Genomic DNA, 12867 nt, shown 5'->3' on the forward strand with positions numbered 1-12867 from the left:
AACGAACTCAGTGTTGTTAATGCTTGGTAAGACTTTATATTTTATGGCTATCCTCTGTCTTACTCCGGTGGATGGTTTAGACTCTTTCCTCTGCACTTTATAATCTACACACATAGACTTTAGTCCACCCAATATTATCTGGGTGTCGTTTATTATCCTTTTGCATGCTTCATACGGGTTGCACCATTTTGGGTCCACTCTATGGCCTTCCACCTATTTGGTATATCCCCCCTCTTTTTCTCCTTCCCCTCCCTCTTCCCCCCCCTTTTTTTTCCTCACTCCCTGCTGTAGTAATGTACACACGGCAGTTATCTTTTCCTTACTAATCACGGATTAAGTGGCCTATTGATGCAGTTTTTCAGTTTGAGACTAATGGATACCATTATATCCTAATCCAGATGGCAGCCAGGTTTATACCCACCCTGGGCTACCCTTTTGCAAACTATACTAAGCTCTGACTGGTCCATGAGTGTCCCTTCGTTAATTACCAGCAATTACAGTGCAGTGACTTATGCCCTGCCTAACCAATATTCAGGTAGGTTAATACCATACGCTTTTACCTGCTGGTCTGCTATTTTTTTGTTATTTTTTTAGTATCACTAATAAACAGGTATTTATCCATTATTACGCTGTGGTCCCCCACATGTGATCATTGGGTGTGCCTCTGGGGTGCATTACCCGTTGTGCCACTGTTGGTTGTGCCACTCATCTGCATGCATATCCCCAACCGGTGACTGGATGGGTCATCATTAACATACATGCGATTTTCTAAACCTTAGATAACAACATATATGATATTTGTTTATATGAAAACATGTGTTTAATTATCACATCTTTGTTTCATACAGAACTTTCCTACATATTTACAAGTAGGCTCCAGATGAAGCCTCTCTTGAGGCGAAACATGTTGAGCATTTGAAATATTACTCTTTGTCATAATTTTTCTGACTCCGTGTTCAACGGTGCCTGCCATTGGATTGACCTCTGACAGGATCTCCGCTATTTATCCATCATCCTTGTCATGTTTAACAGTAATGTAACTGTCAAGAACCACATTTTATGAGTTCCGCTGTATGTGCTATTAGATGATTAGTAAGCCATCAAGGCCCTAATCGGTTTTTACATTGTATTTTTTCATTATGTATGTTTTTGCTCCTCCCCCTTTTTTTCATTTTTGTCTGTGAAAATTGAATAAACATTATATTTTAATCTACGGTATGTGCCTAGAAAATCCTTTCTTCCCAATTTTCCATGTTCTTTAAATCAGCAAATTTTAGGATATGGCACACTTACTGGTCTGTTTATATGCTCAGACTGTTGCTGTCTGATGGCATTTTCTATTCTATAAGACTGGTGATGTGACTGACTGGTGACTGGCGCCAGATTGAATTAGTAATTACTAATTCATTAAAAACATGAATTAGTAATTATTTCAGTGCTTAGCATTTGGGAACATGTAGGTTTTTCTGTAAGAACACTAGATGATCCACATGCTCAGGTTTCAGACTGCTTCTTTTCGCTGTTATAACATCTCCTGCAGTAGAGAAAACCCGCTCTGCAGATACACTTGTACCTGGGATACATAAGTATTGCTTTGACAGCTGAGAGAGGAGGGGGAATATGACCTCATGCTCACGCCACCATTTCAAAGGGTCCTCAGTGAGAGGCAGAGGTGGGGCTTTACAATATTTTTCCATTTCGTCTTCTGCCTTGGCATAGGGGGTCTTAGGTTCTATTGCACCCTCAGTGAAAGACTGCCCCAGCAAAGTCATGAGCAGCCATGTTGTGGCCTTTTTTTTGGGAGGAGAATGGCTGTCCTGAATGGGTGTTGTTTCTTCTTCCACAGTTGCTTTTTCCCTAGGCACTTCATCCACATTTGTCCTTCTATTAGATGTAATCTGTGTGTTTGAACAAAAGATAATAGTATAAGAAGAGCTGAACTGACTAAGAGTGTGATTCATTGATGAGGTGTGGAAAACTGCACGGTAATCCATACCATACAGTTCCACTTCCCACACCGCATCAGTGAATCAGGGCATGTTATTACACAACACAATGTAGCTGAGCTTCTAGCTGTCTGGGAGGAAACATGATGAAATTCTAATTACCTCCAAAGATGCAGCCTCCTCAGTCACTCCTCTGTATATCTCCAATCTCTCCTCCTCTGTGAGAATAAAAGGCAGTCCTTTAAAGCGAGGATCCAGTGCAGAGGCTGTATGAAGGATCTTCTTCTCTGCCTCACTGCTGTACCTCTTCAGGAGATCTGTTTTGATGGCATTCTTGATCTCATGGGTCATGGGTGTGTCTCCCATGGTGTCTGTCATGCTCTGGAGCAGTTGTGCATTTAGAGGGGCAATGAGAGACACTGTTGAGTTGCGCTCTTCTGACATCAGCAAGGTTGCATCCTTCATTGGCTTTAATGCACTCACAGCGTCCTCTGCATTTGACACATCTGTTTCATTGAGAGTGCAGAGATCAGACTCTCCTTTTCTGACTTCTGGAGACAGCAAGGTGGCACAAACTGCAGGTTTGTGCCAACCTCTCGACCATGTCATATGTGCTGTTCCATCTTGTTGGCGCATCAGTTATTAGCTTATGATTCTTCAGGCCCAGACATTTCTGTTTTTCTTTTAGACAGTGGCTTGCTCTAGTGCTGCGATGGAAGAATGTGGATATTCGTCGCACTCTGGCGAGAAGCCTGGAGAGCGTGTCCCCTTTCAGTGCCCGCTGACATGCAAGATTGAGTGTATGGGCAAAACATTTAACATGAGGAAATTTACCAACTTGAGCTGCAACTATCATGTTCGCCGCGTTGTCGGTCACAAGCACTACAGATTTATCAGACAGCTGCCATTCTTCCACGACATGAGACAGTAGCTCTGCCAGATGAGCACCTGTGTGAGACTCATAAATGGCTCTTGTTTGCAACACATGTGACAAGACCTGCCAGTCCTTAGTAACGTAATGTGCTGTTATTGTAACATAGGACTCCGTTGTGACTGAAGTCCATGAATCACACGTTATTGCGACTCGACTGGCTTGGTTCATTGACGCAAGTACCTGAGCTTTGGTGTCGTGGTAGAGTGCAGGTATAACATTTTCTGTAAAGTGACTGCGTGATGGGATCTTATAACGTGGCTCTAGCGTCTTCACAAGGTAGCGAAACCCGGCGTTGTCCACAACTGAGTAAGGCCGTAGGTCCTTGACGATGAAAGCTGCCACAGCTTTGGTTAGTTTCTTCCCTTTTTCTGAGTTGGGCGGATAAGTTGACAGTATGGCATCAATTCTTGGCTGATCTGGGTCTAGCTGTCTTTCCTTGGCAGTGGTGGCGACAGGTGTTATTAACTCAGAGTGAAAACGGCTAACATGGTTTCTCAAGTTCGTAGTATTCCCTAGGTATTTAATTTTTGTGTGACAGGCTTTACATACGGCGTGTGTCTTGTCCAACTCACGCTTCCCTGTGTGTTCGTAAAATCCGAAATGTGCCCAGATGTTTGCTCTTAAAACGCTAGGTGCATTTTTTATCTCTCTGTCTTTTTCTCCTTCTGCCATTACCGCCATACTACCACGTATGTGATGGAGACGGATTACGTAAGTTGCCAAACTCTGTCAGTGTTTAAAAAAAAAAAAAAAATACCACTTGTAAACTAAGCCGCAACAAGTCAACCAAGCAACATCTTTCATAAAATATGACTGTCTGTCTGTCAGACTCCCTCTTATGCATGCACTGAGCCAAAACCCCCGGGGCCCCCCCTTACCCCACAGCTGCCTGTGACAGTGACACTGACAGAGACCCCCCTCCCCCCACAGCTGAGCTGACAGCCGGACACACTGACAGAGACCTGGATGTCCCACTGTCCCACACCTTCCCCAATCCCCCACAGCACTGACAAACACTGAGAGTGAGTCCCCCCCTTGCCCAGACCCCCACAGCTGACAGTGACACTGACAGAGACCTGGATGTCCCACACCTTCCCCAATCCCCCACAGCACTGACAAACACTGAGTGAGTCCCCCCCTTGCCCAGACCCCCACAGCTGACACTGACAGAGACCCCCAGGCCCCCACTGACACTCAGAGAGAGCCCCCCTGGCTGCCAGACTGCCACAGCAGAACAGTACCCCCAGGCCCCGACCGACCGTCCCCTGTCCCAGCCCCCCCATCAGACATGTGCTGTGCTGCTCTGTGGCGGGCGGCTGGCGTCACTGGCAGTGGCGGAGGCTGGGCCTGGGATGGTCGGCTACGGTGAGGCTGGCGGCGCTGGCTGGCTGCGATGGGGACGCACTTGGGGCTCCTCGCTCCTGTGCTGTGGAGTGTGGACTGGCTTCTGGCTTGGCTGGCTGGCTGGCTTCTTGGCTGCAAGGCCGCAGGTGGGACGCCGATACACGCGGGGGATGTCTTGCTGCGCCTCGGCCCGGGTCAAAGAGACGGAAGGGGAGGGGCGGAGCCTTTTTATTAAGCTCCCGCCACTAACCCACCAATCCGCTGCCGTTCTTGTGACTTTTTCTCCCTTGCGCGATAGGGCGTGGCTGCGGCTGATGACGTCATTTCCTAATCGATTATGCCGGCAACCCGCATCGATGCAGAATCGCGAAGGGTCGAATCGCGTTGCATCGATCTTTCGATTATATTCAGCAGCCCTAGTCACAGGCACACAATTTTATTACTGGACGTGTTTGGTATCTATTTACTCATCACACCTCATCTTTTATATTTTACCCAAACATTGTGTATAATGTGTGTGTGTTCCCACCCATGGAGGTGGGAGGCATATAGTTGTGGTGAGCGCCCCCCAGAGGGGAGAAGAATGACACGAGCACTAAGTGGTGTTTATATAAGGAAGCGGAGAACTTTCTTCCTCACACTTATTAATGGACTTTGTTTGAGGAATGTTTGGAATGTGATGTTTGCACATCTTTTCACTTTTTTTACTGTTTATATATTTTCATCATGGCGCCAATGTGAATGGAGAGGTGTTGTTGTGGTTATTACACTAATTTTTCACTATTTTATGAATAGCAAAGTATTGTAGAAAAGATCACACCATAGAAAATGGGGGAAAAGAGAAAATAAACCTGGATATGAAGGTGACATTTGTGTACAAGGAACACCTTAACAATTACCACCATTTTATTCTCCAGGGCCTCTGCTTTCAGAAAATATATGTTTGGGGGTTTTATCTAATCTTCAGGCCCAAAATCTGCATTTTACCATGTGTGCAAAAATAATGCAAAAACAGCTCTGGCAGTGAAAGGGTTTGGGGGAGCTATATGGGATCACACTGCTGTGATCACATTAGAGCTCCCCCTAGCTGCAGCCTGGTAATAACATTGCTAGGAGGTCTATTCATTTATCTGCTCCATACTTCCCATCTTTATATAAATGTCTCCTGACATTTAGCGGTCTATTCATAAATAATTTACATAGTAATCTGCCCGGTGACAATGCATGTACATTCCTTCTGTGTGAATGGGGGTATTGGAGGAATGAAGGGATCTGCTGAGCTGGGTGAAAGTTTTCCATCAAATGAAAATAAACAATGTTACATTTGTTCATTAGATGGCTCTAACATCTATCATACTTGGCGCAATCTAATGGCCAAATGCACATTTTCAGGTTTAAATGAATGGTAGCTTTAATATTGTTGCTTTGATGACGTTCTATCCTTCAGTGTGTACTGAACTCACCAGTGTATGAGGAGGACCTCAGATGTCTGTATGAAGCCATGCCTGGCCAAGGAACTAAGGGGTCTATTTACAGGAAATAAAAATACATAGCAATCATATAATTTTATAACATTGTAAATTAACATCTGTGCCACTTACACAACGCTTGGGGTACATAGCAAGGAGACGGTGATAAATGGCGGGGTCAAAGTCAGCTGGTCATGAGTTATAAAGATTAGCAGGATAATAGACATGTGCATGAAAAAATGTAAGTAAAAAAAAAACCAAAGCATTTTTTTTTACTCGTACAAAATTAAAGTTACACCCAGGCACATAAAATCCCCCCTCCAAACACTTTTTGATGCCCCCCCCACCCACACATATACACACTTACAAACATAAACGCAGCACTTGGGGCGCCTACGCCTGAAAACATTGATTGTGATACACGTTACATATCGCCGCACACACCGGAATGAGAGCGATAATTCCAGCACCAAACCTCCTCCATAACACTAAACTGATGACCTATAGGGGGCTTTTATAGCGTCACCTATAGAAAATATAGGGTACTGAAGTTTGTCACCATTTCACAGGCGAAGGCACATTTAAGGTGTGAAATGTTGGGTATCTATTTACTCGGTGAAACCTCGGCTTTTATATTTTACTGAAAAAATTGGGTATTTTATTGTGTTTTTGTGCCCCCTAAAATGAACTGTGTGTTATTTACTGATATTTTGCGTTTCCTGGACTTTTGCGGTAATATTGTGTGACATAAAGAATTGGAACTACCACTATTTTATTTTCTAGGGCAGTGGTCCTCAACCCTGGTCCTCAGGGCCCCTAACAGGCCAGGTTTGCAAGATAACTGAAATACATCCCAGGTGATATCATTTGCTGCTCAGTGATTGCAGTACTCTAGTCTGCATCTCCCCAAGGTAATACTTAAAATCTGGCCTGTTAGTGAGCCCTGAGGACTGGAGTTGAGGACCACTGCTCTAGGGTGTCTGCTTTCAGAAATTATTTAATGTTTTGGGGGATTTATATAATCTTCAGGCCTCAAATAAATTGTTAAACATGTGGGCAGAAAATGCAAAACCAGCTCTGGCAGTGAAAGGGTTAAAGAAAAAAAGTTCACCTTCAGGAACATGTTACATGTTCCTGTAGCGGCTCAGTGATCCAAGCCCTCTGTGCAACAGCAGTGCGGGGAGAAGTTCACCTTCGGGAACATGTTACATGTTCTTGTTCCTGCAGCGGCTCAGCGATCCGAGCCCTCTGTGTGACAGCAGTACGGGGAGAAGTTCACCTTCGGGAAGATGTTACATGTTCCTGTTCCTGCAGAGGCTCAGCGATCCGAGCCCTCTGTGTGACAGCAGTGCGGGGAGAAGTTCACCATTGGGAACATGTCACATGTTCCTGTTCCTGCAGCGGCTCAGCTATCCAAGCCCTCTGTGTGACAGCAGTGTGGGGAGAAGTTCACCTTCGGGAAGATGTTACATGTTCCTGTTCCTGCAGAGGCTCAGCGATCCGAGCCCTCTGTGTGACAGCAGTACGGGGAGAAGTTCACCTTCGGGAACATGTTACATGTTGCTGTTCCTGCAGCGACTCAGCGATCAGAGCCCTCTGTGTGACAGCAGTGCGGGGAGAAGTTCACCTTTGGGAACATGTTACATGTTCCTGCAGAGCCTCAGCTATCCAAGCCCTCTGTGTGACAGCAGTGCGGGGAGAAGTTCACCTTCGGGAAGATGTTACATGTTCCTGTTCCTGCAGAGGCTCAGCGATCCAAGCCCTCTGTGTGACAGCAGTACGGGTAGAAGTTCACCTTCGGGAACATGTTACATGTTGCTGTTCCTGCAGCGACTCAGCGATCGGAGCCCTCTGTGTGACAGCAGTGCGGGGAGAAGTTCACCTTTGGGAACATGTTACATGTTCCTGTTCCTGCAGAGGCTCAGCTATCCAAGCCCTCTGTGTGACAGCAGTGCGGAGAGAAGTTCACCTTCGGGAACATGTTACATGTTGCTGTTCCTGCAGCGACTCAGCGATCAGAGCCCTCTGTGTGACAGCAGTGCGGGGAGAAGTTCACCTTTGGGAACATGTTACATGTTCCTGCAGAGCCTCAGCTATCCAAGCCCTCTGTGTGACAGCAGTGCGGGGAGAAGTTCACCTTCGGGAAGATGTTACATGTTCCTGTTCCTGCAGAGGCTCAGCGATCCGAGCCCTCTGTGTGACAGCAGTACGGGGAGAAGTTCACCTTCGGGAACATGTTACATGTTGCTGTTCCTGCAGCGACTCAGCGATCGGAGCCCTCTGTGTGACAGCAGTGCGGGGAGAAGTTCACCTTTGGGAACATGTTCCTGTTCCTGCAGAGGCTCAGTGATCCGAGCCCTCTGTGTGACAGCAGTGCGGGGAGAAGTTCACCTTCAGGAACATGTTACATGTTGCTGTTCCTGCAGCGACTCAGCGATCAGAGCCCTCTGTGTGACAGCAGTGCGGGGAGAAGTTCACCTTTGGGAACATGTTCCTGTTCCTGCAGAGGCTCAGTGATCCGAGCCCTCTGTGTGACAGCAGTGCGGGGAGAAGTTCACCTTCGGGAACATGTTACATGTTCCTGTTCCTGCAGAGGCTCAGTGATCCGAGCCCTCTGTGTGACAGCAGGGTGGGGAGAAGTTCACCTTCGGGAACATGTTACATGTTCCTGCAGAGGCTCAGTGATCCGAGCCCTCTGTGTGACAGCAGGGCGGGGAGAAGTTCCCCTTTGGGAACATGTTACATTTTCCTATTCCTGCAGCGGCTCAGCAATCCAAGCCCTCTGTGTGACAGCAGTGCGGGGAGAAGGTCACCTTTGGGAACATGTTCCTGTTCCTGCAGAGGCTCAGTGATCCGAGCCCTCTGTGTGACAGCAGTGCGGGGAGAAGTTCACCTTCGGGAACATGTTACATGTTGCTGTTCCTGCAGCGACTCAGCGATCAGAGCCCTCTGTGTGACAGCAGTGCGGGGAGAAGTTCACCTTTGGGAACATGTTCCTGTTCCTGCAGAGGCTCAGTGATCCGAGCCCTCTGTGTGACAGCAGTGCGGGGAGAAGTTCACCTTCGGGAACATGTTACATGTTCCTGTTCCTGCAGAGGCTCAGTGATCCGAGCCCTCTGTGTGACAGCAGGGTGGGGAGAAGTTCACCTTCGGGAACATGTTACATGTTCCTGCAGAGGCTCAGTGATCCGAGCCCTCTGTGTGACAGCAGGGCGGGGAGAAGTTCCCCTTTGGGAACATGTTACATTTTCCTATTCCTGCAGCGGCTAAGCAATCCAAGCCCTCTGTGTGACAGCAGTGCGGGGAGAAGTTCACCTTCGGGAACATGTTACATGTTCCTGTAGCGGCTCAGCGATCCGAGCCCTCTGTGTGACAGCAGTGCGGGGAGAAGTTCACCTTTGGGAACATGTTGCATGTTTCTATTCCTGCAGAGGCTCAGCGATCCGAGCCCTCTGTGTGACAGCAGTGCGGGGAGAAATTCCCCTTCGGGTACATGTTACATGTTCCTGTTCCTGCAGCGACTCAGCGATCCAAGCCCTCTGTGTGACAGCAGTGCGGGGAGAAGTTCACCTACGGGAACATGTTACATTGTTCTTAAAGAAGAAGAAATGATTAATGTTGTAACTTTTACCCGTATGATTGGAAGTAAATTGATTTCCCGTTAGTATGTGGCTGCAACACGGGCATCCATTGGCTCCACATTTGTAGTTCCCTTTAAAGTGTAACCAAGTAGGCATTTTAGGGACATTTCTACAGAAGAAACTGGGGGATAGTCCCTGTCCAACAGTGCGGGCACGCCGGAGAACCACATTAATGCCTTCTTGAAGTATGTTGGCACATATTTCATTGGCGCATAACATGGGAAGATGTCTGTAAATGATGTCTCTGACTTCTTTGAATTCTGCGCTGTAGGGGGTGGAGAAAGTGAGCTTGGCATGGTGTGTAGTTTAGTGTATAGTTTTTTAAAAGTTACAACATTAATCATATCTTTAATTGTAAAACCAATTATGTAACATTTGCCATATGCAATATGTGGGCAGGACAATCAGGCGTTTACGTGACCGGTTCAATGAACATTTATATAGTGTGACCAAAAACTCCAAAACTAATTTAGCTAAACATTTTAATATGTACCATAATGGGGACAATACAGCAATGAAAATACAAATTATCCAAAAAATCAAATCACCCCTACGGGGGGTGGTTGGGACGACGACACCTTTTGGCTATTATGCAAAAGAGAGGTCTTTTAGATTTTTCATTTATAGACCCGTATACCACAAGGTATGAACTTTGAATGGGATGTGACCCATTTCTATGAATAAGACCACCCTGTGCATCAATCATATATATATATATATATATATATATATCTTGTATGATGTGATTCATGTCCATATAGATATGTACTTATAACCTTGTTGATAATTTTGTTGATAATAACACGCATAGGGCTTCTCTTTCCCCTCTCATTACATACCGCGGAGGATTAGTCTGTTTTCTCCAGCGGGGAATCTTTCTACTTTGATACACTCGATAAATCACTGCAACACCTGGTGAAGTTTTTATTTTATTTTATTTTATTCTATTTTTTATCCCTCTCAGGATGCGGCAGTGCTTTATTTATTTGTGTACCATTGTAATCTTAGATCCACACATACCTATAATATATAAAATAAAACTAAAATAAAATTAATAAAATAACAACAAAATAAAATATTATAAAGCAAAATAAACGATATACGAGACCAGCATAGTTTGTTTTATGCTATAGACAGTTTAACATCCCACTATCTAGTATTCATTAATATAATATAATATATGTGACTCATTTTACATTCATATACATTTCTCTTGTCTCGCCCTCTATTTACATATGTTCTTAGATATATATATCTATTGGTCTTATCCGATTCTTTATATATATTTCCTTTTTTCCTGTTTTTCGCCCACATACACGGTCAGATGTACATACAATCGGTGGTTTGTCCGATGTTACACACTCCTGGCCATTCCATTTCTCTATGATTTTGCTTTTATGGGGGAATGGTTGGTTGTCATATGTATATATATATATATATATAGCGGATAATCCATAATGTCATAATGCATTTCATGTATTTACACCTATGTGCTTATTCATGTTTTATTGATTATATTGCATAGGTTGTTTTTAACAATTTTTATTATTATACTTTATATAAGTTTCTTTTCTCGTTCACATGTTTCATCCAATCTACACATGCACTTGTTTCTTTTCCTTTTAGGATTTTATATAAAAAAGTTTTTTTCATGCCCATACACTATGCAATTCGAATTGTTCACATTGTTCATCACTGAAATCAAGATGTTTTAAAGGGTGCATTTGTATCACCTGCAATCCAGGATAATGGTTTACCTCTTCACTTGTACCACCTATTATCAATTGTTAATTGTTTATTGAACACATGTGTGTGTATATATCGAGATGTTATACCAGTTTTTCCTTGTAACGACTAAGCACATATCTTAGTGTGTGAAACGCGTCTACCTTGCCACTTTTTTGCCACATTGGGATGTCTAATAAACCTGGATTTTGACCACATCTGAGTGCAGCTATTTCTTTTCATTGTAAGGGACAAGTAGACTGTCATAGGGGCAAGTAGATTGGGACCCCGATTTAGTCCCTTGGATAAGTCGTTTTATCAAAAATTTCCACACCCATGAAACTGTTTCTTACATGATGAAGATCAGCCATGGAGTATATCTGAGGTGTATATCAGGGTGTGCTTCTTCCACACATGTCCACCAACATTCATATAGAAGACATTTTCCACACTCAAGGCACTAATACACCTCGAGGGTTGTGTGGGATCCCTGATGTACAGGAAGATAGGACTTCAGTCAGGAACAATTCCCGCACTCAGGACAGGAATACGGCTTCTCCCCCGTGTGAGATCTCTGATGTGTGAAAAGATGGGACATCTGAGAAAAAATTTGCCGCACTCAGGACAAGACTACTGCTTCTCCCCTCTGTGAGATCTCTGATGTGTGTCAAGATTTGACTTCCGTGAAAAACATTTCCCACACTCAGGACAGGAATACAGCCTCTGCCCTGTGTGAGATCTCTGATGTGTGGAAAGACTGGACCTTTGTGAAAAACATTTCCCACACTCAGCACAGGAATACGGCTTCTGACCTGTGTGAGTCCTCTGATGTGTGTCAAGATAGAACTTCAGTGAAAAACATTTCCCGCACTCAGGACAGGAATACGGCTTCTCTCCTGTGTGAGATCTCTGATGTATGTAAAGATAGGACTTCTGTGAAAAACATTTCCCACACTCAGGACAGGAATACTGCTTCTCCCCCGTGTGACATCTCTGATGTGTGTCAAGATGAGACTTCACTAAAAAACATTTTCCACACTCAGAACAGGAATACGGTTTTTCCCCCATATGAGATCTCTGATGTCTGCAAAGGCTGGACTTCTGTGAAAAAACATTTCCCACACTCAGGACAGGAATAGGGCTTCTCCCCCTTGTGAGATATCTGATGTTTGTAAAGATTGGACTTCAATGAAAAACATTTCCCGCACTCAGGACAGGAATACAGCCTCTGCCCTGTGTGAGATCTCCGATGTGTGGAAAGACTGGACCTTTGTGAAAAACATTTCCCACACTCAGGACAGGAATACGGCTTCTGACCTGTGTGAGTCCTCTGATGTGTGTCAAGATAGAACTTCAGTGAAAAACATTTCCCGCACTCATAACAGGAATACGGCTTCTCCCCCCTATGAGATCTTTGATGTCTGCAAAGACTGGACTTCTGTGAAAAACATTTACCACACTCAGGACAGAAATATGGCTTCTCCCCCTTGTGAGATTTCTTATGTTTGTAAAGATTGGACTTCCCTGAAAAACATTTCCTGCACTCAGGACAGGAATGTGTTTTTTCCCCGGTGTGGGATCTTTTATGTCTATTAACATGGAATGTAGATTGGAAACACTTCCCGCACTCAGTACAGAAAAACCTCTTATCTGTTGGAAGGACGACACCGTCCCTCACAGTCTGAGGTTCCTCAGGATAAGAGGAATACGATGGTCCGGCACTGTCCCTCACAGTCTGAGGGTCCTCAGGATAAGAGGAATACGATGGTCCGGCACCGTCCCTCACAGTCTGAGGTTCCTCAGGATAA

The 12867-nt window shown here is 44.9% G+C and overlaps 2 protein-coding genes and 2 pseudogenes across 4 annotated transcripts in view; all 4 read right to left on the minus strand.

Moving 5' to 3' along the window:
• The window catches only part of LOC309549119 (uncharacterized protein), a 2919967-nt gene that overhangs the window by 84921 nt on the left and 2822179 nt on the right, over window positions 1-12867 (minus strand). The gene's annotated exons all lie outside the window — the stretch shown is intronic.
• Window positions 1-12867, minus strand: part of LOC309548636 (gastrula zinc finger protein XlCGF66.1-like) — a 292938-nt gene that overhangs the window by 84921 nt on the left and 195150 nt on the right. The gene's annotated exons all lie outside the window — the stretch shown is intronic.
• Window positions 1440-2452, minus strand: LOC309549124 (E3 SUMO-protein ligase ZBED1-like; annotated as a pseudogene). The gene is made up of 2 exons: window positions 2109-2452; window positions 1440-1898 (listed from the first exon to the last, which is right to left on the minus strand). The product of its transcript is annotated as an E3 SUMO-protein ligase ZBED1-like (transcript).
• Window positions 9355-12658, minus strand: LOC309551173 (annotated as a pseudogene). Its single transcript has 3 exons — window positions 12611-12658; window positions 12013-12557; window positions 9355-9680 (listed from the first exon to the last, which is right to left on the minus strand). The product of its transcript is annotated as an uncharacterized misc_RNA (transcript).

The sequence above is a fragment of the Pelophylax lessonae genome (assembly GCF_965119305.1).
Source record: "Pelophylax lessonae genome assembly, chromosome: 3".
Classification (NCBI taxonomy): domain Eukaryota; kingdom Metazoa; phylum Chordata; class Amphibia; order Anura; family Ranidae; genus Pelophylax; species Pelophylax lessonae.